The sequence below is a fragment of the Microtus ochrogaster genome, chromosome 4, assembly GCF_000317375.1.
Source record: "Microtus ochrogaster isolate Prairie Vole_2 chromosome 4, MicOch1.0, whole genome shotgun sequence".
NCBI classification, from domain to species: domain Eukaryota; kingdom Metazoa; phylum Chordata; class Mammalia; order Rodentia; family Cricetidae; genus Microtus; species Microtus ochrogaster.
In genome coordinates this window covers 51,695,625-51,700,149 of record NC_022011.1, presented here as the reverse complement: position 1 = coordinate 51,700,149, position 4,525 = coordinate 51,695,625, and positions in this window count along the sequence as shown.

Below are 4,525 nucleotides of genomic sequence, written 5' to 3'. Positions count from 1 at the left end.
GCATGTGTGTGTGCCCCAGGTGTGTGTGTGCCCCAGGTGTGTGTGAGCCCCAGGTGTGTGTGTGCCCCCAGGTGCATGTGTGTGTGCCCCAGGTGCGTGTGTGCCCCAGGTGCATGTGTGCCCCCAGGTGCGTGTGTGCTCCAGGTGCGTGTGTGTGTGCCCCAGGTGCATGTGTGCCCCCAGGTGTGTGTGTGCCCCTAGGTGCGTGTGTGCTCCCAGGTGCATGTGTGCCCCCAGGTGCGTGTGTGCTCCAGGTGTGTGTGTGCCCCCAGGTGCATGTGTGTCCCCAAGTGTGTGTGTGCTCCCAGGTGCATGTGTGTCCCCAGGCCTCGAGGGAAAAGACAGGGGAAAACAGCGACAACACAAAGCTCAAAGACAAGGCTGAGCATCTAGCCAGAAGGACAAGATTTTGGAATGAGTATTGCCCGCGTCCTGGTTTCCTATAAAGTAAACCATTGAGAGATAGCCCAGACAAAGCTGTCTCCCCTGGCTTCCCGGATTGCCAGCTCTCGGGTAAAGCACAATGCAAAGAATCCATTCTGGTCTCTGCTCATTGCGTTTGCAGTGACAGACAGTAGGAATTACTGCATTCCGGAGACACATGTAGGTGAGCCTATGCTTGTGTGTAACATGACAGACAGGAGGACACAGGTGCCTCACAGGTGTCCCCTCAGTGTCCATGTGGAGCTCTGGCTTGCAGTGGGATGATGGGGAGAGGGACCCTGTGGAAGGTTTGTGTTGGATGAGGCTGGGAAGGTGAGTTCTTGTGATGGGAATGAGTCAGTGCCCAGCTGCATGAGGACACAGTGAGGTGACCCCTGCCAACTGGGAAAAGACTTTCTTTAGAACTCTCTCCTATGGGAGCCCGCTTGGACCATCACCTCCAGAACTTAGAGACATAAATGCTGTTTAGGCCTCTGTCTAGGGTCCTAGGCTATGGCATTCCCAGCTGACAAATCCACACCCACGAGCACACCTTAAATCCATGAGCTCTCAACTTTTTCTGGGGACTTAGACTCTGAGGGGAGAACCCTCTTGGACGGCATCATCCCACTTCCCGTTCTGAGTGTGTGTGGGTGATGACAGCCCTTCCTGTCAGGAGGAGGAGAGACGTGGGATGACAGAGGGAGCCTCAATCACAGGACTGGACACTGTGTTCTGACGGAGGAGGCATAAAGACTCTGTGGTGAAAGAGACATTACTTTGAGCTCAGCCCACAGGTCCAGAGCCTCCGGGATCTCTTCCTGCTTCCTAGATCAACATGACCCCTGATTCCCACCCCCTCCGTGATCTGGGATGTCTGCATTTCTGAGTGAGAAGCAAAGTAGACTAGTCTCAGCTTCCTGAAAGCCCTGACTGCTAGTCTCAGGGCTGGGGTTTCTGTATTTCTTCTCATCGCTAAGCCACAGGGCAGGAGCAGGTCTCAGTGACTTTATTCTGTAGAGACAGCTCTAAAAATGAGTGGCCGCAGACAGCCACTGACAAGTTTGCATACACACACACACACAGCAGTGCACACCCATGTTTATGTGTGCATTGGACGCTGACAAACAACTTCATTAGTACATATGATGTATAGGCAGAGAATGCAGAGCCTCATGTCAACACAGGCACATGTAATGCATATACCCCATCTTGTGCACAGGCACACTCACAGTGGGTCACATACTTGCATACAAACTCTAGATATATGCATATGTGCAGAGTGTACATATGTACACCTGGACCCTTACACAGGCACATATGTTTACACAGTCACCATGCATACACAATATGTGGATATATATAGTACACACATTCATTCACGTGCGTACATATTCATCCATGCACATATAAGTCTGCATACAAGTCCACATACACTCCTGATCATCCCATCTCTTGCTCAGGGCAGAGTCTGCTGTGTTAGTTTGCAGTGGAGGAGGGGTTGTCCGATGCCCCTGCCCTTTCCAGAAAGACTGGATGTCTGGAAGGTCCTGTTTTCCAATTGCAATCAACACTCTGCTGGGCTGTGGAGGTCTAGGGCGGGATAGTGGTCAGTGGAGCATCTTGGTGTCTAACATAGGGAATGACCCAGAACCACAGTAGCAGAGCCACAGGTTCGGTCAGTCTTCCTCTAGTCCTAGCAGGTCCCTATATGGGCCTAGGTACCAAGTTTCGGATGGTCCAGTGACGTTGACACCATCTGTTAGGAACCATTACTCTCTTTGCTAAGGGGAAGCCTAACAGCTGCACAGAGCCAGAGACTGGTGGATGAGCCTCGGGGAGGGAACTGTAGCAGGAAGCTTGATGGTGCCAGATGTGCCAGAGGAGCAGCAGAAGGCAGCTGACTTCAGGGTGTCGGCCCACCAGGAGATGAATCCCTGGTGGGTGGATTATGGATAGGAAAGGCCCAGGGACCACAGACCCCAGAACATCCTTTGCTTCTGCTGAGCCTTCACACGTTTGCTGCTGCCATCTTTCTCCGGCATCTGGTGTGGTGTGGATGGGTGTGGGGGATCCCACTGCTTGTAAAGTGGTGTGTTTATCTCATGGGAACATCCCATTGTACTGGACGGCTTTACCTGTGTGTTATTATGAAGATGATTTCTTCTTAATTTGTACTGTGTAATTGATAGTAATGTTAGTTTAAATAGAGTTTTGATGATTAAAAATAAAACAAGGAAGTGTCACCCAGCTAGAACACGTGAGTTTCTATTGAGGAGTTGCATAGGCTGTGGCTTAGATTAATGACTAACAAAAACACTTGAAACCAGGCTGTGGTGGTGCACGCCTTTAATTCCAGCGTGCTTGGTAGGCAGGGGCAGGTGGATCTCTGTGAGTTCAAGGCCAACCTGGTCTACAGAGTGAGTTCCAGGACAGCTGGGACTGTTACAGAGGGAAACTCTGTCTGGAAAAACAAAACAAAATAACTCAAAACAAACAAACAAACAAAACAAAATAAAACAAAAAAGCCCCACTTGAGTTCCCGTAGCCCAGCTTCTTTAAATTCTTTTTTTTTTCTATTTATTTATTTATTTATTAAAGATTTCTGCCTCCTCCCCACCACCGCCTCCCATTTCCCTCCCCTTCCCCCAATCAAGTCCCCCTCCCTTGTCAGCCCGAAGAGCAATCAGGGTTCCCTGCCCTGTGGGAAGTCCAAGGACCACCCACCTCCATCCAGGTCTAGTAAGGTGAGCATTCAAACTGCCTAGGCTCCCACAAAGCTAGTACGTGCAGTAGGATCAAAACCCCATTGCCATTGTTCCGAACTCAGGACCGCGAGGGGTGCACCCACACACTGAGACAATGGGGATGTTCTATTGGGAACTCACCAAGGCCAGCTGGCCTGGGTCTGTAAAAGCATGGGATAAAACTGGACTCGCTGAACATAGCAGACAATGAGGACTACTGAGAACTCAAGAACAATGGCAATTCTTAGAACCTTAATGTCGGGAGATGTGTTCACAGGTTTCAGAGTGCATCACAGCTGAAACGAAGCTTCGAAAATAAAGTTAGGCTTGTTATGGTTTTGGTCCCTTTAAGAGACAAGCCACGTCCACTCTCTCCCCCATCCGCTGAGGCAGGCTGATCTTCAGCTTCTGGCCTGAGCTTGCTCTCTTTTCCATCTTCCTCTCGGCAGCTTCGCTTCTGCCTCTCTCCCCACTTCTCTGCTTCCCACTTCTCTGTCTCTCCTCTTCTCTCTCTCTCTCTCTGTCCCTGCTTCACTCTTTCCCCTCCACAACCCCCTGAAACCTCACTCTGCAAGTCGTGTCTATCCATGTCTCTTTCTTCTGCCCGCCCGCCATGTGTCTCCCTGCCTGGGACCAGCCACTGCTTGGGGACTGGCAGCCGTCTCTGCCTGGGACTGGCTGCTCCCAGAGCCCGCTGCTTGCCACCACATGGCCTACTACCACCATTTGGGACCTACAGCATTTCTGCTGCTTACTGCTGCTGGGGATCTTGTAGCATTTTTTAAAAAACAATATTAAGACTAAGATGTTTTAATTAAGTATCTTTGGGGTGAAAAACCCAAGAAGACAATCTAAACTTTGAGAAAGTCACAGAGTTGAATGCGAAACTCATTAAGGTCAGAGAACAAGAACAATACGAGCCTGAGCCCAGTGGTGGCAGCAGACACCTTTAATCCCAACACTCAGGAGGCAGAGTCTCTTCCTTTTCAAGGCCTCTTCCTACTTCTCCCCTTACCCCCCCCCCCTCTCATCCGCCACCGCGTGGCTCCCTGCCCGGTACCAGCTGCCTTTGGAGATCTGTGGCGTGGTCTCGTGGCGTGCCCATCTGTCTGTCTTTCCTTGGGGAACTGTGCTGTCCCTGCCTGGGACTGGCTGCTCTCAGAACCTGCTGTTTGCTGCCTGCTGCCACATGGCCCACTGCCATCACTCAAGGGACCTGCAGCATTTCTGCCGCTGCAGCTGCCAGGGATCCTGCAGCATTTTTAAATTAATCCATTACATCCACAGTAGCACATTTCCCAATAATCTCTTGGTGGAATCCATGCTTGTCCACTGAAGAGGAGACGAGCATACAT